Source organism: Protopterus annectens, chromosome 8.part1 (assembly GCF_019279795.1).
Source record: "Protopterus annectens isolate FY-2018-M chromosome 8.part1, PAN1.0, whole genome shotgun sequence".
NCBI classification, from domain to species: domain Eukaryota; kingdom Metazoa; phylum Chordata; order Ceratodontiformes; family Protopteridae; genus Protopterus; species Protopterus annectens.
The window spans coordinates 444,616,086-444,637,577 of record NC_056742.1 but is presented as its reverse complement, the minus strand read 5'-3'; the positions used below and the strand labels follow the sequence as shown (position 1 = coordinate 444,637,577).

Genomic DNA, 21,492 nt, shown 5'->3' with positions numbered 1-21,492 from the left:
AATCCTTACATATTTTGTTTCAGTTTGAATGTATTTTGTAAATGAGCCGACAACCTAGCACATGATAGGTGGAGATCCTACCATCGACTAGAGGACAGGTGTGGATTTTTAGAATCTTCTTATGGATTGATCTTAGGTACGCCAAAACGCAGGAAATTTAGGAAAAAGACATACAGTTGTAAATATTAATACTAATTAATAAACATATCTTCTATAACATTTTAATTGTTAAGTAATTGTTGTTAAATTCAGACAATGAGTTTCCTCAACATAGGACGACATAATGCAGTACATCATATATCTCATATGTAGTCAAATTCAAAAAAAAAACAATCACACCATTCCCTTGTCAGCTTAAAACAAAGCAAGTTCCCATAGATCATTTAAATGGATGAAATCAAGACAATCCCTTTCCTTAGGAATACATACCACAGAGAATAAATAGCTCAGTCTGGGCTCATCTGTTACAAATGTCAAGTAAACAACTCGAATCGAAAGTAGTAAAATAGGGTATATGGGGAAGGGAATCCTAAGTGAACTTTAAATTAAAGCTGTATTATCCATCACAAATTCAGGATTAAGTTTAAAGTAAACAATTTCAATCATTAATTTGTTTTAACAACATCAGCTAACAATGACGGTGGTACATATGTGTTCCCCAGTAACTCAACTGCTGTCTGCAGGTTCAACTGAAGAAAATTATATACCTTAAAATCAGCTATTCAAATTATAAAAAAATTTCTATCGGTATTTAAAAAAAACCTGTTCATTGAACAAGAAGCAAAATTAATTGGCAGTAATACAAGCAGACAGAACAACATTATATCATTGTTCTGAAGATAGAATAGGAACAGGTGAGGCGAGAAGTGAAACCAAATGTCAGGAATTATCTAAGACATTAACAAAAACAGGGCATCACTTGTTAATTGTCTGTTTTTCGCTTTTCTTAAGTTATCCAGTTTGTTTGTTTGTTCTAATAAGTTCTAATTGTTTGGGATCATTAGATCTTAAATTGTAGTGTCCAGTTATATTGTCGTTATGTTTGCTCAATATTACCTGACAAGGATTGAACTCTAGCATCTAAATTGATGGTGTTAGGTGCCAGCCACATTAAGTCATAAGTCACTTTATTAGATGCAACGTTTCCTTTAGCAGCACATTGGTTGGTAGGCCCCTACAGTTAAAGCCATACGGGGGTTGCAATTGCCATTACATGCTAACATGTCTCGTCCAGTTTTTTAACCTTTGTTGGTTACATTTTTATTTAAATATTGGTCGATGTTTTAAAACCCTATTGTATTCATACTGTAACGAAAATTTCAACATTTGTAAAAATTATTCTAAATTTAAGTCACTGATTTAGTAAGGAGGTTACATTCAGAGCATAACAAGTTTATAGTTCATTCCAATCGTCCTTGACATTCAAAACAAACACAATAAACTAATTGAAAAGTACAAAGTCAATAAATTTAGAAATTGAGTAGAATTCGAAAATTGACAATTTAGTTTGAGGCATTCCTGAAATAAGAAATTTCCAATTGGGATTGAGTTAACAGAAAAAGTTTGACTCCACTTTTAAGATTACATGCAATACCCAAATGGTAATTAATCATTTTTATATGCATTAATGGGTGGTCATTAAATATGTGAACCAAAAGCTTGTGTATAAGTCAAATTTTAAATTGAGTCAAAAAGAAATATGGTGATCTTTACCATAGAGCCACACCTGTAGAGCTACACCCATAGTAGGTTTAAATGGCAATGCTGCTGCTGTTGAAAATGTAAAGAAATAGGTACCCAGTACCAGTACTTCCATCCTCCTCACTGTTATTACGCTGTGACAGCACTTGGAATTGGCTAACTACTGGTTCAACAGCCGGTTCCACTCATCTGTTAATCTGCCCGCACAGCAATCTAGGAACTAGAGACTAGGGAGATATGGTTGTTAGAATGATCTACCGCAATGTTGGCCTTGCTGTCGCTGGAAGGGAACGAGGTGCTTTGCTGTGAACAAAATGATCGCCTGTTGTCCAAACGCCGACATGTCTACATCTAAGCGCCAAATTATCTAAGCGCCAAATCAAAACTTCCGACTTATTTAACCGCTTCAGACCACCATCTAACTCCACTATTACAATACAGGATTGTTGCAAAGAGGTTGCCACTGATTCAAAAGAAGACCTTGACGCCATCAATTACTCAACCCACTGCCAATAAATAAACAGACTACTCATAACCAAAACAACAGCTTGGAGAAAGACCAACATGCACAATTTGAATTAAGTCAAGAATTTAATGTTAAGCGCTTTTCGTATATGGAATCTGCTTTAGGCCTGTGATTCTTTGTGAGGTATTTCTGCGGCCTTTCCAGCTGTTGCAGATGTCTTTTGAGGTACATATCAAATGGGGCATTGTCCTCTATAATGGGTCTAATGAGGGATGAGTACAGTGGGACAATGGCCTCCTTTGTGAGGTGTGCCACATAGGATTTCCCGACTGTTGTGGCGATGTGGTTATCGAAGGTGAGACCACTGTCCACCTGTGTCCCTAAGTCTCTCATCACACTTTCGATGTTTAGTGTACTGCCACCTATGTGGTAATTCATGGGTACATGTTTTTTTCCAAAGGGGATAACTATACATTCTTGGCATTAAGCTTAAGGCCATGGCTCTGGCACCAGGCATCTGTTTCTGTAAGGCCCTTTTGTAGAATATCCATATCATTTGGGGATTTGGTAATGGCTCCCAGTTTGCAGTCATCTGCAAACTTTGTTAGCCAAAGTCCCTTAGTGTTGGCCTGTACTTCAGAGGAGTAGATGCCAAACAAAAGTGGTCCCAGGACTGAACCCTGAGGTACTCCACTTGTCTGGAGCTGGATTTGGAGTCTGCTACTTTTACAGTTCTGTCAGTAAGCCAGTTGGCAACCCATCGAGTGACGTAGGGATTTATGGCCCAGCTTAGTAACTTTATCTATGATTTCAGAGTGGGGATGGTGTTGAAGGCCTTGGCGTGGTCCAGATAGGCTGTGTGGACTGCCTTACCCTCGTCCACAGCTCTGGAGACTGATTCGAAGAAGTCAGTCAGGTTCAGGAGACCAGATCGTCCCTTCACAAACCCAAACTGGGTGGGGTCCAGTGTTTGAAGGTTGCCAATGTCTTTGTTTATAAGTTCCATGATAATGCGTTCCATGCCCTTGCAGATCAGGCTCATCAGACTACTGGGACGGTAGTTCCTGGGATCCAAGGTGGATCTCCCCTTGTGGAGTGGGATAACTGTAGCTGTGCGCCACTCAGTGGGCACAAAGCCTGAGGTGAGGCTATGATTAAACATGACACTTAGGTGAGGTTGCAAGGTCATTTTGTAGTTCATGTAGTACACAGCCCGGGATGTCCTCCGGTTCCATGGATGCTGTATTCCTAGCTTTGGAGAGTGTGTTTTTTTTACTTGTGTGGCCGTGATTACCGGAATTTGGCAATCTTTTTGGTATTGAGATGGGCCCTTTAGGGGGTGAGAGGGGGGTGAAGTTGGCACTAAATCTAACTGCCAGGATATTGGCAATATCCTTGGAATCAGTATATTTAATGCCATTCTGTTGTAGCTCAGAGCAGATCTGAGCATTGCCATTTAGATTCTTGACATAACTATAGAACGCCTTGTGGTTGTATTTGGAATCTTTGGCAATTTTATTTTCGTAACTAGCTTTGGAGGATTTTGAGGGATCTCTGCTTCTTACTGAGGCTGGAACGGGAGTTTTTTGCATCCTGGGATTTTCCTCTTTTCCTGCAACAGTTTCTTCTGTAGTATAGTTTGTTTATGGCAGGGAACCACCAGATTGGCTTCCTTTGTTTGGAGGAGAGCATCTTGGTTCTATTTGGGATGACACGATTCATGCATAAGTAGATGTGCTCGTACAGTAACTTAGTGTAGGATTCAGCAGTCGAACTTCCAGCTTCCGTCTGCATGGGTGTCATGAAGTTTGTCACTTCTCCAAGCCAACTTCATGCTACTCAAGTCAGAAGTTTTTTACGAGGATTTCCTTACTGGAGGGTGGGATGTGGATGTCAAGGGTGATTTGCTTATGGTCAGACCTGACCAATGAGGGGGTGACCACTGTGTGGAGCATCTCTCTCCCATGTTGGTAATGACCAGGTTTAGGATATTGGAGTCCCTGGTGGGACAGTGGATTAGTTGATCCAGGGCATTGGAATTTATGAATTCCAACAAACGTTGGGAAAAGGTGTTGGTACACGAGTAGTTTTCCCAGTTAATGGCAGGGTAGTTGAAATCACCCAGTATTAGGTTATTTGGTTGTATCTTAATATTTTCCAGGATGTTTAGAAAGGTGTATTGAGAATCTTGGGGCATGGTGGGGGATCTGTAGCAAGCTACAATTTGGATTGCAGCCTTACCTAGTGTTGCACCTGGAGAATTTCAGATGTATTGTGTTGGCAACTAGCCTGGAGGTGTGAATATTCTTGGTGAGTATAGACATACCTCCACCTGTAGTGTTTTGGTCTTGGTTTGGTGGACGAAAAGTGTGGTAAGAGTTGTAGCCTGGTATTGCAGGGGTGCTCTGGAGCCTTGAACCAGGTCTCAGTTACTGCACAGATATCGATGTTCTCCAATTTTAGGAGTGCGTCGAGAGTGCATTTTGAGGTTTAGACTTGTAGCATTATCTTCAGATTTTGCATGCTTGTACCTGTTACGGTGGTGGTTTTGTCCTTTCAACCTTGCCTAAAAAAGGCACTCTAGGGGGTGACAAGAGCTTTAGCCAGTAACCTGAATCCCAAGGGTGACAGGTGCAGACCATCTCTGGCAAAGCATCATGGTTTGTCGATCATGTCTTCCCAGGCAGACAGATACTGGATCCCCTTTGACACCAGAAGCTTAGCCAGTTGTTTGTCAGTCATTTTGTCCGTATACTGTGGTATCATTCTGAGCGAAGGCAGGATGCTACTCAGGGCTAGGGTCATACCTGCCTGGGCCACATGATCCGAGAGCTCTTCCATGTCTCTCTTCATGTAGCCCAGGGAGGTATGTCTCAAGTCATTCACTCCAACATGAACAATGACAAGACTCATATTTGTGCTTGTTGTGGAGTGACTTGAGTGCATGTGTTATGTGGTGGATCCTGGCACCCGACAGGCAGCTGATTGTAATTTTCTCCTTGTTCAGTCTGGTGAGTGGGACGTCAGTGTGCCTCTGATTAAGTGTTGGGTACGTTGTCTTGCCTTGGGGGCTGTTGTCTAGTGGCACACTGGTGGTGTGAGCTATGTGTCACTTTGGTTGTGAGTGGTGCTTGTTTGCGTTTCAGAATCGGAGGTCCTTGATGCTTGGGCAGGTTAATGTTAAGGGCCTCCGCATATGTGGGTTTAGTGTTGCTTTGTGTGGGTGTTGACGGTGTGGGTTTTGAAGGGCTATGTGTTGCTTGAGGTGTAGTGCAGGCGTTAAGCTTCTTCTCTTGACTGTCTAGCACAATCTTTGCTGGAGAGAGCTTTGCTTCCAGTTTGGCTATGTAAGTGCATCTCTCGCAGGTTGTAGTGTTGGGTGGTAGGAGAGGGTTGTCTGTGTACATGACCGTTGCTGCATTGCCCCAGTATGCTCAGATTCAACAGATGGACAGGAGAAATCACCGGATGCTGACCCTTGGACATGCCTGTTCAGCTCTTGCACTTTACAAAAAAGCACCTATTTTCCCTTATCTTTGCATGTTACTTTGCAGTTATAGGCTGTTTAGTGCCTGCGATTTAATTTCTCCTTATTAACGGGGAGAGTTGAGTGCTTGTATCAGTTTAAGGCTTCCTAGTGCTTTCCAGCAGGTTCTAGAGCAAAGTGCTAGTCACAGGGGTTCAGATTTTAGTGCTACTACTGAGAAACCAGCTAGTTCTAAGGGAATATAATAGATGCTCTTTCTGTTAACCAGGTAATCCCACTGGACATAAGTGCCTCTTCTCAGGATTGATCTGGGAGCACTTTCTGGTTAAGTGACTTGCTCATTGTCACGTTGCAAGCAAATGGGAACTTAGGGATTCAGCTCTGGATTAGAGGAAGTAGCTTATTAATAGTTCATAGCCTTAATCCTCTGCAGTAACGGGTGCCCAATCCTTGATGAAGAAGGTGTAGATTCCCTCAGCTCTTCAAACTTTCGAAATGTTCTTGAAGTAATGAAGAGTAGGTTCTCTGCAGGAAATGGTTGATGGCTTTCTGGAGTTCTTGGCTATCTTTCTGGGTGGTCCCACCAACAGATAAAAATGGCAGCTGTCGACAGAGTGGCAATACTGATACTTGTGGTGCCTATCCAGAGGTGACTTCTCAGGATCTCTGCCTCCCAAGGACTGGATGTCTTGCACTGAGACTCGCACATTTGAGTCTATTTTCGCTATAGCAACTTTAAAAAAAAAAAAAAAAAAAAAAAATAACCTTGACCTCACACAGCCTTATTTCAGCCACCTGATAAGGAGTGTAAAGCCACGGATTTGGAAAGCATGTTTATATTTCCTCCGATTTCATGTGGATTGTAAATGATCTTTTGTATATGTTAAGATTCCACTGACAGAAGACCAATGAGATGGGTCAGCTGCTGGTTGGACAGCTAAAATGAAAACTACTGATGTTTTTCATAAGGATCCTTGCCTGCTGCTGGTGCTTGAGCTATATGGGTAATATCCTGCTAAGGATTCAACAGCTGACCAGCTTCCAAAGCTTTCTGGAACCTTCTACACAAAGCACGAGTTGAACTGAGTGAAAATTAGCTCTCTAAGCCCCAGAAGAGAGCTCTCCTGCAGGCTTTTGAGGATCAATAGTCTGCTAATGCTGTTTCATTGCTGGGCAGGTAAGTTCCCTTCAGGAAATCTTCCAATTATGACAGAATCTGGACTTTTTCCCAGTTTAAATATTTTACAGAAGTTGTTTTTAATGATTGTTATGTGACTTTTAATTTTGTTGTAAAGGGGAATGTCACTTTTATTTGAATTTATGGAAAAAATTTGAACCTTATTTTGATTTTTCTTTCTTTGGGGAACATTTATTTACTTTTGTGGACTGGGGTGAGTGTTTGTTGCCTTTCTCTTAGTTTTAATGGGGAAAGGTTACTTTTTTCATCTTGCATGTTCGACTGACTTGCTGCTAGGCTTCCCTGGAAATAGGGCACCTTTTCCTGGCTTAGCCATGGAACAGCTTACTGGTTCCTCTGTTCTTTCAGCTACAAAAAATAGTAAACTGTCTTTTACAGCAGGCTGCTACAGTGCTTCAGCCGCAGATGGGTGATCCTGCTGTGGCCAAAGATGTTTTTTTGGGCCACTCGTCTTTTTCTTGGGTTCTGCTGGTGTAGTCCTATATCTACCAAGGACTAGAAGTTGGACATATTTGCTGCCTTGGCTGTTGGAGTGCCCTTGGTTTGCAAGGGAGAGCCATTTCTTTCAGTTTTCTAAGAATGAGTAGAGAATGCCATTCTGTCTAGCCAGAGAGTAGTGCCCATTGCTAGGAAAGTTTTTGCTGTCAGTGGTGGTAGTGTATGTTCAGAAATTGTCAAAGAAACAAACATATGATCTGAAGCTGTCAATCTTCATTTTGTTTTCAGCGTGTGAGGTTCGGTTCCGATCCTTCAGAAACAGCTCTGCCGCTTCTATAGCTCATTGATTCCAAAAACTCTCAAGCACATTCTTTACTCATAATGTTTAGGGTAGATACCTCTGATCTCATTTGCCGCTTTCAGCTTCTGACAGTTTTTCCATTACACTCTCGAGTCTTACCAGTTAAGTAAAATATTTTCTATAATGTCCCTTTTCCTCGTTTATAAATATCTTTCTAGCCTGTTTTTGTCTGTCGCACCCCCTATGCACTTTCAGCCAAATTTTTTTTTTTTTTAGGTGAAAATTTTCCTTTTCCATCTACCCATTAGGTAGCTCCTTCTTAATCAGTCATTGTTGGTATCCCTTACCCTCTTCTTACTGCCAAGTAATTTTCAAGACCATTGCTGGTAGCTTAAGACAGACAAACTTAACTACTTTCTCTTTCATTTTTGATTTACCTATTGGTTTCTTTTGTGGAAGTAATCTTATTTGAGGGTGAATGTGTGTGCACACATCTATACATTGCCGCTGACTTATCGTTACAATGGCTGATAGAGAAGGCTCCAGCTGGCTTTAAGAAATGTTCAAATTTTGGCTATAAAATTCCTTTTTCAGACCAACATTTGCTATGTATTTACTGCTTGCGGCCCTTGCATTGGCAAGAGGACTGTTTTGTCTACCAAGTTTTTTAGTCACCGAGCGTTGGTAGAGAGGAAGAATAAGCTCATACTGAAAGGCCTGCTTTCCTCCTCCTTTGGGAAGGCCATATCTGAACAAGAAAGGGTAAATTCGAATCCAGATGTAATTCTTCAGCCTCTTCTACCTCCTCTAAATCTTTGGAGGTGAAGAAGTGGCCTGCCTCAGTCACGAGCACTTCCTCAGCACAAAGTCCAAAAAAGAAAGACACCGAGGCCTGCAATTCCATCAGAGCAGACTTCCAAATCTTAGACTCCGAAGCATGCTTTGCAATCTGTATCTACTTTCTCAGTTCCGATAGCTTCATCAGCGCTGAAGCAATTTTAATTTCTGTGTTCACCACTTCCCAGGACACAGTATTCCCCCTCAGTGGACCCATTGCTGACAGGCCACGATCTCCCTTCTTGATCAAACCAAAGTCTCCTTCAGTGGTCTCCATCCATTCTTCCAGGAGTCTAACAGAACACATCATGGAGAAGTTGGTGATGAAAATACTTTGGGCCCAAGGGTGTCTGGGATCCCGGCAGTTATTACCCCTTCAGGACACCACCGGTACCTTCTACTCCTCATTCTGTACCTCCTCCTGTAACCTCTACAGGCACTTTAGAGTCCTCTGTTATAAATTTTCCAGAACAGACCACGTCTGTTCTGAACGTATTCTTTTCTTAGTAACAGCTGCCTTGAGCACTTTGGTTGCTTCAGAAATGGAGCCCTTCTGGAGCTATAGCTTGTCTGGAGCTGTAGCTTGTCTGTCAGTTCTGGGTTGTTTGGGTTGACTTCCTTTTTATTGGAACCGTGTCCGCATCCCAGTGCATTGGCATGGACGTGTTCAGATCTGGCTTTGGTCTCAAGGGGGACCACATTGATGCAGGTGGGAGTTTTAATGCCTAGGTCCTCCAGTTCTGGAGTTCCACTTGTCCCTTGGTGGATCAGCCTTCGAGGCCATGAAGAGGGCATTTACTATTTCTAGCACTAGGTCAGTTCTTTCCTCCTTGGAGCCCCCGTCCCTCACTACTTTGGTCTAAGAGCATCAACCACTCCCTCCACAGGGTCAGCAGGTACCACAGCCTCAGGTTACCTAGCATTGTACCCCCTCTTTTTCCGAAACCTCCCCAGACATTCCCCCTGAGGAGGTACCTCGGAAGAAGTTGTGTAAGAGGAAACACTTGGGCTGTCCAGAAGAGTCCATTACAGAAGACATGGATTTCACTGAGGGTGAAGGGTCCCCCAGGTCACCTCATGACAATGTATCCTTTGGAGACCTCCTGGAAATCCTTAAGCAGAGAGGTTATTGGAAGTCTCTCAGTTGTTTAGCCCAGGAATCGGTGTACCTTCAGGCTTTCGGTCCCCGCCCATCTACTTCCTGGGTGTCACCACCCACCGATTAGCTGATTGAGTTGATCTCTCAGCAAGTGTGGAAGGCCCCTGACGTCCCTGAACTAATCCCCAAAAGGGGAGAGACAATTATCACAGCTCTGGAAGATGAGCCCTTCTGGTCAAAAGGAGCTGCTGTAGATGCCATGGTGGTAGCAGTGGCCACTAAAAAGGAACTAGCAGAAAAGTTCCTCGATCCATCCTCTCAACAAGGAGTCACTGGCGATGGATAGATTTGGCAAGTGAGTTTATGCTTCGACCTTTGCTCTGCGGTCTTTGAATTATTTGGCACACTTTACAGAGATCCGATTAAGCAGCTGTCAGATGCTCTCTCAGGAGTGGTTTCTGAGGAGGTATGTGAATCCGTCACCGCTCAGTTGGCTACCCTGACTTCCATTTCTAATTCTTCCATGAGGCTCATTTCACATGTTACTGAAGCAGTGGGATCAGTTATTTCCATAAGGAGGCATGCCTGGATGCGCTTGTGTGATTTTGATGAGCCCTTCAAGTCTTTGTCAGTGCACTATGACAGCTCATCCCTTTTTGGTCCAACAGTTAGAGACACTTTAACAAAGTATGAGAAGGATGGGAAAACCCTTTCTTCTGTAGGAGTGTTTTTTACTCTAATGTCATTCTCTAGGAACCAAGGAGGAACAGGAAAAATGTAGTTAAAATCCCAAGGGTCCTCCCAGAATACACGTGGTGATGGTTCCTCCAGGGGCAGGGGGGGATAGTGGAAGATGCCACCCGGGTGGCAAAGGTGGCCTGCAGAACCAGGTTTTCCAGGATTCTTTCTTCAGGAAACCCTTCCAGCACTCCTGAAAGGAGGACAAATTGTCCACCTCTGGAGGCAGTTGGGGGTCACTTATCCCTGCACCTAAAAGCCTGCCAAGAAATTGCATCTGGTACTTGGGTACAGAGATTCATTTTCAGAAGTTACACAGTTCCCTTTTCACTTCCTCCTAACCGTTCAAAGAAATTCCCCAAGGTCCACCCAGTCAGAGGGAGTAAGCAACCATGTAAATTCAAAAGCTGCTAGAAAGAGTCATTCAAGAAGTCCCACCAGACCAAATAGAATCTAGGTTTTACTCAAGATTCTTTTTGTGCCAAAAAAAAAATGTGGACTGGAAACCTATATTGGATCTCAGCAATCTGAGCAAATGTGTTCAGAAAACCACATTCCGGATGTCACGGTTCAGTCTGTTCTAACATTTTTAGGAAAGGACGACTGGATGTGCTATATAGATTTGCTGGAATCATACTACCATATAAAATGGACAGGTGTTCCAGAAGATTCCTTTACTTCCGTCTGGGAGCCTGTCATTAACAATTCAGAGTTCTGCCCTTTGGTCTCAACCACAGCCCCCTGGGTGTTCATCAAATGCATGGCAGTAGTAGCAGCTTACTTTAGATTGCAAGGATTCTGGGTGTTTCTGTATTCAGACTACGGGCTCATTTCTGCCACTACCAGGCAGCTACTGCTAACAGCAAAGCAAGAGGTCTTTGAATTATGTGATCATTTAGACAACATAATCAACGTAGAGTTTGAGTTGGTTCCAGTGAAGATTTTTCAAACATATTTTTAGGGGCTTCATTGGATACAACCTCCTCCATTGCCTGTCTTCCTCCATCCCAACTGGAAACCGTCCAGACTCTATTACAAAAGAACAGTGTACCGGCATGGCTATAACTTCAAACATTAGGATCAGTGATGACTGTCATATCCCTTGTTCCCCTAGTCAGGTCCCACATGAAAAATTTACAGTGTTTGCTAGCAGCACAGTGGTCCACCCTTCAGTATCCTATGTCAATACCAATCTTGATCACCAACACTTGCAAGAGAGATCTCCTATGGTGGGTTCATTCTAAACAAGTCTTAACAAGCGTACCCATTGGGGGTATGCTAGGGAAAGACAGTTCAAGGCACTTGGTCCTCAACAGAGGCCAATCTGCACATAAATCTTCTAGAAATAAGAGCAGTGCTATTAGCATTGCAAGCATTTCAGAACAGTCTATCCCTAGGGATGATTGCAATTTAGACAGACAACATGTTTGTGGCCTGGTACATCAAAAAAACAAGGGGGAACCAGATCTTACCCCTTTTGTCAAGAAGCTCTGAGTATGACAGTGGGCAACCTCATCCAACTGCTTTCTGATTGCAATGCATATCCTGGGGAAGTCCGCCGTGATAGCAGACAAATTGAGCAGGTGCATTCTTCTGCCTCACGAGTGGTCTCTCAATCTCTAGAAGTTTCGGAAAAGATATTCTGCACATGGGGCCAGCCTTGCTGCGACCTTTTTGCCTCCCCTCCAAATGGCAAATGCAGCCGTTACATTTGCCCTTATCCCCCAGACGGGGAATTCCTGAGGGATGCTCCTCTTCACAGTTGGCCTCCCAGTCTCCCTTATGCCTTTCCACCAATCCCTGTAATTCCCAAATTTCTACAGAAAACTTCCAAGTTGAACAACAGTTCCTCTTCCTTTGGCCTCACCTGATACAACAACCTTGAATTCTGGATCCAGCTGCAGACCTCCTGTCACACCCAGACAGTAGTAGCAGCTTATTTTAGGCATCAGTCACCCAGACATTACAATTCTCAAGCTTGACAGCTTGATTTCTTCAATTAGTGGCCAGGCATGATATGCGGTCTTCCCCTGTGCAACGCATCCTTTTGTCACCTCACAAACCATCTACACATAAACATTATACAAGTAAATGGAAAAGATTTGGTCATTGGGCCTCTCTACATCATTTTTATCCTTTCTCGACACCAATACACAATTCATTTTTTAGCCTTCATCTTCAATGAAGGCACTTCCACTTCTGCTGTAGTCCAACTGGTAGCAATTTCTAATTTCCACAATGGTTTCCATGGATCATCAGTGGCCTCATATAGGCTTTGTAAAGCCTTTTTGAAAGGTGCTGTCCTTTAAATGGATCCTACTACTCCTTGGGGCCTTACTCTGATGCTGCAAGCTCTGGCACAATCCCCCCTGTGAACCAGCCTCTAGGTGTAATCTGAAGTTTTTATCCTAGAAAACTATCTTATTGGTAACCATCACTTCAGCTAGATGGATTTTGGAACTACATGCACTTTTGTCTAGGCCACCATATTTGATTTTTTATAGGGATAGTGTTCCTCTCAGAATGAAGCCATCTTTTCTACCCAAGGTAGTTTCTGAAACCAACCTTAATTCATCAACCTGCCTGTATATTTTCCGAATTACTGTAACAAGGGTGAGTACTCATTACACCTGTTAGATATTTAAAGACAACTAGGATTCTACCTTGACAAAGACCAAGGGTATCAGAAAATCCAACCAGCTATTTATTTCCTTTTCACAAAATAAATTAGGACAATCTGTGAGCAAAGTAACTAGCCAAGTGGATTATGGACTCCATTTCCTTTGTTTATAAGAAGATGGATATTTCTGTGCCTGCACCCCCAAAAGCACACTCAACGAGAGCAGTAGCTACTTCTGCTGTCTTCCAGTCAAGAAGATCCGTAAATGTGTGCCGCTGCAACTTGTCGCCCCATATCTTTGTTGTTCATTGCAAATTAGATATGGTCTCTAGGGGAAGAGCATTATTTGGTTCAGTGCTGCTCAGGAATGTCGTCCTTAGAGTCCACCTAGGATTAAAAGAAGCTGAGGACTCTTTCCCACACGTTGATGATGACCTCTTTATCTAAAGTTGTCATTCTTCATTTTATGTCTTACCATAATGTTCTATCTGGGTTGTCCATCTTCATTTGTCATAGACTCCCTCCCTCTGTCCACCTGTCAGATTTCCTGGAAGAACAGACCTTTCCCTTTGGAATTTATTGCTACTCCAGATATGGTGTCTCATGTATCTTTACTTTTTCACTTATCTGCAAACTCGATTGGAGGTAAACTACCACACATTGACGAATGAAGATGGACAACTCAGATGGAACGTTATTGTAAGACGTAACTTTTTACATCCTGTGTCAGCCTGGACAAGAGTAATTTACTGGGCTTAGCTTAAGGTTTAGATCAGGCTTTTGTCCCTTCCTGTATGGCTGTTTGTTGGTAAAAGAAAGTTTTCATTTTGAACCTCTGAATAATAGTGAGGAACAGATTTTGCTTTTTGACACTAATTCTACTGAGTATGGCTTTGAGGGGATCCACTTTCTCTTACTATTTCAAGAATGAAATGTATTTTTCTGTGGAAAATGGTAATGGTTATCAGCCCCTTTCATAGTATTGTTTTGTTGCGACTGGAATTTCCAAAACCATCTATTGTTCCTGTTTTTCGAAATGGAGGATGTTTTTGTCGCAACTTGTATGTTGCCTGACAAGCCAACCTGTTGCCCGCTAGAAAGCGGATACTGTATATAAAGATGTCCATCGTGTTTCACTGTTGCAGTACTAACCAATGGGTTATCCAGCTCGCGTAGCCCTCGATCGGCCAGAATACCAAAGGTAAGTAAATATGACGTCTGTTGTAAAGGACGTCAGGACATCAGATACAAAGGGAGGCAGCCGACATCACTTCCTCAGTCTTCCTTGCCGCGGAGCCTGAAGCAGAAGCATTTCTTGCACGAGTGCAGGTCGGCAGTTTACCTTTTTTCATTTCAGACTACGAAGTTGAAGTTACTACAGCTAAGTACCCTGTTGGGGATCCTCTATTCTTGCCTTAATGAATGTCAGAAAAGGTCAATAATTGTCTTGCATGTGGAAAGCAGATTCCCCATAGAGATTTTCATTCCCATTGTATTAGTCTAGGCCTTGACCACTACATTCCTGATTATGATCTCTGTGCCTCTTTTAATCCGTGTACTATTCGTCGTCGGGTAAGCTTTTAGCTAAACATTTTGGAGTTTGGCCTAAGTTTGTCGGTATGGCGTCCGCTGGTCTTCAGGCTTCTGATATATCCAAGAAATGTAAGGATAAGGACCGCGACAGGCTTCAGAAGGTTAAGTCCTCGGATGATGATAGGATGGTTGTTAGTCATGCGGTAGCCAGTGAGGTGCCGTTGCAGCCCCTGCAGTCTATGGATTTGCAACCGCAAGCCTCTATTGAGACCATTTCGGAGTGCCCCTGGCCTCTGGCCTCCATTTTGCCTTCTGACCTTTCGCCTGTAGCCTCTTCAGCTGGATCCGGAGCGGTTAAGCTGACACCGGTGTCTGAGGCCTCCGTTCTTCGTTAAGACAGCAAGCTCTTTCCGACTACCTCTACTGCGACTTCGGTGGTTGCCAGGCCCCCCCCCCCCCCCCAGTCCTTTAGACTTGCAGGTAAATCTTCCATTTGTAAGCCTGTGAAAACGCAGGCTCGAGTTTCTTCTTGTTCCCCTCAATCCCAGATGCTTAAAATGGCTAATGATCTTTTGACCCTTATTAGAGGTTCTCAGCCTCCTCTTTCTAAAAGGAGCATGGATGTTTCTCCTGAGGCTTTGTCTTTTTCTGGCTCTGATTCTTCTAGCATTTCTGCTGATGAAGAGGAAGTGTCTTAGGCTTTTTCTCCTTTTGAGGATTCAGATGCAGAGGAATCCATCCCTTCTGCTTCTCCTTCAGAGGATTTCTCTTTTGGTGATACTTTGAATACTGTCGGGGAGCATTTTAATTGGGAAAGTTGGGACTATCCCCAATCTAAGAAAAGGATTAGGGAGTTTTTGGATTTACTACATCGTAAGCCTCTGGCTATTCCCCCAGTGTTGGAAGTGGTTGATGTTTTCCTGGAAATTTCCTTCACTCCAAATTAGGTTCCTCCTACTCCCAGGAAACCTGACGGGTACTATAGGGTCCCTGATTCTCATCTGTTTCTTTTCAGGAATCCGTTGGCAGATCCTGAGGTTATTTCTCAAGGCCCTAAAGGAGTTAAGGTCACTGTTACTAAAAATCCTGTTCCTTCTGACAGGGAATCTAGGAACCTAGATAGGTGAGGTAAAAAAAATGTATACCTCTGCCACTCTTGCTATTAGGTCTACTAATTGTCTTTTTCATATGCTGAAATTCCAGCAGCACACCTTGGAGGCTAAGTCTAGGATAGCAGGTGTGCCTCTTGCTGGAGAGTAAGGATATGCACTATTTGCTGAATTCTGCCAGTCTTGTCAAGCATTCTTTACATTGTGTTTTTGACATTCTAGAAGCCTCCTGCAGGGCTGCAGCTACTGGATCTGTTATTAGAAGGCATGCTTGGCTCATGGAACAGCTCCTTCCAGAGCCTGTCAAGGCTAAGCTGTTAGAAGTACCTTTTCATAAGGACAGTCTTTTTTTTTTTTGGCAGCAAAGCGGAGGAAGTGGTGCTCAAGAAGATGGAGGATAAGGTCAAGTCTATGCAAACTGTTAAGGATTTTCTGCAAGTTAAACCTCCTCGCTTTAGCAGGAATTAACCTTCTAAGAGTTGGACATTTCCTGATACCAGCAGACAGAACCGTTCAAGGACTAGAGGTTGCAAATCTTCTAGGGGGCAGGCGTCTACCCCTCAAAGGTCTAAGCGTTGGCAGGCTTCCACTTCCAAGGCAGGATGTTCTAAGCCTGCATCTCGAGCAAAACACACTCCATGACTTTATCCAACTTCTGCCTGTTCTTGCCTGCTTGGAGAGCCCTTTAGGGGGAAGGTTGGCCCTTTTTGCAAATGTCTGGGCCACTATCACGGACGACAGATGGGTACTCAGAACTGTATCCCTAGGCCACAAGTTTTCTTTCTACACCTTTCCACTTCCCAAAGGATTCCCAGATGCTCCTCTAAACCAAAGGGCAGGTGTAGAAAAATAAATTGTCTGTTTCTTCTGGGAGCAATAGAATCCCTTCCTGCTGAGCAGGTAGGCCAGAGTTTCTATTTCAGACTTTTCGTAGTTCAAAAAAAAGAAGGCATCTGGCATCCTATCCTAGAACTGTCCATTTTGAACTCTTTCTTGGTAATTCCCAAGTTCAAAATGCTCACTCTGCATCAGTTGCTGCCAATGTTGGAAAAGGATTCCTGGCTGGTAACTTTGTATCTCAAAGAAGCTTATCTGCACATCCCTATCAGGGAAACTTGCAGGAAATGCCTTTGTCTCAGGGTGGGCAAGCAACATCATCAATTCTCTATGCTGCCCTTTGGCTTATCTACAGCTCCCAGAGTTTTCACAAAGTGCCTGGCTCCAGTCATTGCTTTTTGCAGGCAGAAGAAAATTCAGATTTATCCATACTTGGACGAGAGTCTGATTCAAGCAAATTCTCAGGAACAGCTGTTAAAGGATCTGAAATTCGTAAAGACTCTCCTCTCTTCCCTGGGTTACACTCTCAACGAGGAAAAATCAAAAATGGTGCCATCCAAGGAGATAATATTCCTGGGAGCGAGTCTGAACACAGCTGCCCAGATGATGCATCTCACCCAGGAGAAGCAGACAACTCTTTCAGTTTACTTCAAGGACTTGGCAAGCCTGTACCAGCTCCCTGCAAGGAAATACCTGCAAGCTCTGGGATACATGGCCTCTTGCATTCTCATGATTCCATAAGCAAGACTGCATATGAGGAAATTGCAATGATACCTCAAGAACATTTGGTGTCAACACATACAGGACCTGGATATGATTCCTCTGCTTCCATGTCTGCAGACTTTCTATGGTGGTTAACAGCCTGTCTACAAAACAAAGGCATGCCTTTATGCCCACCTCCTGCCACTCACGTTCTTACCACAGATGCATCGGACTACGCCTGGGGAGCACACCTGGATGGCAGATGCATACAGGGACGTTGAAATGCCCAGCAGATGCACCTGGACATAAATCTAAAGGAGTTGATAACAGTTCAGCAGGCCTTGCTAGCTTTCAAGCATCTTCTTTCTCCAGGGACCCTGCTTGTCAGAACAGACAACACCACAGTCATATGGTACATCAACAAGCAGGGAGGGACTCATTCTTTCCCCCTTTGCAGGCAGAGCATGAATCTTTGGTCCATAGCAGCATCCCTGAGCCTGCATCTCTTAGCTCATTTCCTTCCAAGAAGGCTCAGTGTTTTGGCAGACCAGTTGAGCAGACAAACCCTGGATCCCCACGAGTGGCAGCTGAACAGAGCAGTCTTTTACAATATCATTCAACGTTTGGGCTCACTGCAGGTGGATCTTTTCTCCTCCCCAGATAACCATCTCCTACCTCTTGCTGAACAGAGCAGTTTTTTACAGCATCTTTCAACGTTGGGGCACACTGCAGGTGGATCTTTTCTCGTTTGGACACACTGCAGGTGGATCTTTTCTCCCCAGACAACCATCTCCTACCTGTTTTTTTTTTGCACCAGACAGCACCACAGCAGAGCCTAGAGAGTGGATGCTCTGTCCTTCCCTTGGACGCTGCTATCAGTTTATGCCTTCCCTCATCTTCTTCCCAGAGTATTGCTGAAGATCAGGGACGAACGACCAAGTATTATTCTCATAGCTCCGAACTGGCCCAGACAGCATTGGTATCCACTGCTTTGCAGTCTCCCCCACCTTCATCCTTGGCATCTTCCTCTGAAGCCCGATCTTTTGGTTCAGGAAGGGGGAAACCTTCTACATCCTCCTCTTCAGTTTCTCCATTTGGCAGCATGGCTCATTGTATGACTACTCCCTTTTCTTCCCTTTCCCAGTAGGTGGTTGACATGTTGAGGGAGGCCAGGAGGCCTAGCACTAAAGTCCTACACTGGCAAATGGGAAAGATTCTCTCATTGGATGCAGGCTAGAGGGGATTCTTCTTCTCAGCTACCCTTCCTCTGATCCTGGAGTACCTGGCTGATTTGTTTCAGGGTGGGCTGTCTTTCTTTTTCCTCTCTCAAGATCCATGCTTCAGTCATTTCTGCTAATTGTTGTTTTGAACAACCTATTTTTTCTCATCCCCTGATGAAAATGTTTCTCAGAGGTGCTTGCAACTTAAAACCTCCCAGAAGGGCACCTACTCCAGCCTGGGATCTTAATTTTATCTTGGAGAAACTCACTCTTCCTCCTTTTGAGCCAGCTGCCAATGCAGATTCCAAGTTTCTCTCTTGGAAGACTGCTTTCCTCTTGGCTATAACTTCAGCAAGGAGGGTTTCGGAGCTGCAAGCTTTGGCTGTGGAGCCCTTTATTTTCCATGCAGATAGGGTCTCTCTCAGAACCAACCCCTCCTTTATGCCTAAGGTGGTTTCTAGCCTGACTCTTAATCAATCCATACACCTTCCTACCTTCTTTCCTAATACTCGAAGTAGAGGTGAAAGGATCCTGCATTTTCTTGATGTACAAAGTCAGCTCAGGTTTTATCTGGATAGGACTAAGGACCTTCAGAAATCAGCACAGTTATTGGTCAGTTTTGCCCTTGGAGCTCAGGGCAAGGCTATTTCTAAGCAAACCATTTCTAAATGGATTGCACATTGTATCTCTTCTTGGTTACTCCTTTCATGGCAAGGTTCCTCCTCAAGGGGTTAGGACCCACTCAACTAGAGCAGCTTCCACTTCTGCAGCCTTTTTAAGGGGGTGTCCCTACTAAAGACATTTTGGAGGCTGCCACATGGTCTTCTGTTCACACTTTCACAAAGCATTATTTACCTTTGTTTTCTAGAGCCAGGGCACTGTTTGCCACTGCTGTTCTGCAGGCATTATCTTCGATCCTTGATTCTGTTAGTTCTCCTCCCATTTCTCTGGGCTTTGGTAATCAACCCATAGGTTAGGACTGCAACAGTGAAACATGATGAACATAGTACAGTTGTGTACAATTACCATAAATGTAGATGTTCGAGTGTATTCACTGTTTCAGTCCTGGTTTCCCTCCTTCCCCCTTTTTGGTCCTCTCCTGTTCCCTTTTCCTAAGGTACAGGCTAAATTTGGTATTTGCCAAAATTGCTTTTGGTTTAAGCCTGGTTTTCTGGGGGCTTCTGACTGTTATGACAAAGAGTGAGGAAGTGACGTCTGCTGCCTCCCTTTGTATCTGACGTCCTGACATCCTTTACAACAGACAGCCAATGTCATATTTACTTACCTTTGGTTTTCTGGCAGATCGAGGGCTACCGGGAACCGGATAACCCATTGGTTAGAACTGCAACAGTGAATACACTGGAACATCTACATTTATGGTAAGTGTACACAACTTTACTTTTCTCTGTCTTAATGTCTTCTTCCCATGTCAGACTCAACTATTGCTTTTCTGAAAACAGCTGCTGCTAAATATTTGGTTAATATTTTCCCTGTCCTGTTTAGGATGGGAAGACTTTTGTGTGTGCGTTTTTTTTTTTGGGGGGGGGTCTTCTGTAGCACTTGTGTTTTTTAGAATTCTCAGCTGTCATGTGTTTTATTGCCTGCCTCTTATGTGAACAAGAATGTTTTTGGAATGCATTTTCTCCAAGTAATTTGCTTTGTCTAATTGATTTATTTTTATATTGAATTTGTTAACCAGGCTAGAGCACTGATACCATTGGATCTCTTTCAGTCTCAATCCATGGCAAACACAATAGATGCATGACATTGTATACTGAGTGAATGGCAGAATGCAAGATATGCATCCATTCTATGTAAAGTGAACACTGGAGTTTGGTTGAGATGTAAAGGCAACAGAAAAATGACTTGTATGGAATGACTGACAAAACACAATATAGGCATGCATTATGCACAGTGAAAAAATCGGAGCTGGTGTGCTGAAAGAATCGCAATCAGAAGTGGAGTCCGAGCAAGGTATGTAGAAGGAAGAAGGGTAGGGTAGGAAGAGGTTAAGCTTTGACTATCTCATTGGAGAATGAGGTGAAAAAATTTAAGAAGAGATTGATTACCTCAGTTTGGGATCAAGGATTGAACAAGCATAGTCTGTGGAGTGAAGCCTAGTTTGAGGTTCGGAGGAGAGGACATGAGGGGTTAAGATGTATAAGTTTGTATATCATTGTCATTCTTGAGTATTAAATAGTTGAGAGGAAAGTAGAAAGTCAGCATGTTTCACAGGCAGCAATTTTTTTAAATGGTTTTGCAGTGGTGGCTGCAGTAATTAGAGGGCAGACTGTATTCTAGCTGAACCAATAAGCTACCTTTGCATATTGTGTTTCTGCAGGGGATGGATAGAAAAAAATTATCCTGTTAGCCCAGAATAGGAGAGAGTTAATTTGTGTATGTAGTCCTGGTGAAGTTGGAAATTTAGGAAGGGGTCCAACTAAATCCCAAAGTATTTTAATGAAGTGACATTTTCAATAGTGTTAAGATGGTCAAAGATTTTTAGAGGTCTGGATATGGACGTGAGCTTTTGCCTAGTGCCACAAAGCATGGTTTCACAGTTGTGCAGTTATTTTTCATTGATCCATTGAATAATGGTGTGAAGATAAATTTGAAGTTCATGTTCAAGAGAAGAGAGTGTGTGGAGTGGAGTTAATGACCATGTCATCAGCATAAATAGAGAGCGGAAGATGGGATAAGTCAAAAGGAAATTTGTTAAAGTAGATAGAAAAGAGAAGAGGTGCCAGAATAGATCCTTGGAGGTCACCTTTCTGCTGAGGGACATAGAGGTCGAGGAAGTGAAATTCACTGAAGGGACTGTTAGTGTTTTAATAGTGCCATCACTAATGCTTCTTTCAGTGATATGGTCTAGGACAGTTGTCTGATCAATAAAATTAAAGGCTCTGGTGATGTCAGTATTTGCTGTAGTAAGTTGCCCGTACTCTGTTCCAAGAAGAATGTCACTGAAGTTGGGTATATTTTCCTTAAGTGACTCCTGTGATGACCTATAGCTTGCTTCTGTGCCTCAAGTGGCTACTCATTTTTTTTGTGGAAGGTTTGCATGGTTGTGTTCTCAAAACCTTTAGTTTTCATTCTGTCCTCAACTGAGTTTGGATCCAACCCTTGGGTCTGACTCTGCTTTTACTTAGTGGATTATAGGTAAGGGAGGAGCTAAAGAGGTTTTTGGTGGCTACGACCTAAAGTCA

General features: G+C 43.2%; 1 protein-coding gene across 1 annotated transcript in view; it reads left to right on the top strand.

Annotated features, from left to right (window-relative positions):
• Positions 1–21,492, top strand: part of LOC122810396 (solute carrier family 12 member 4-like) — a 2,349,234-nt gene that overhangs the window by 125,444 nt on the left and 2,202,298 nt on the right. The gene's annotated exons all lie outside the window — the stretch shown is intronic.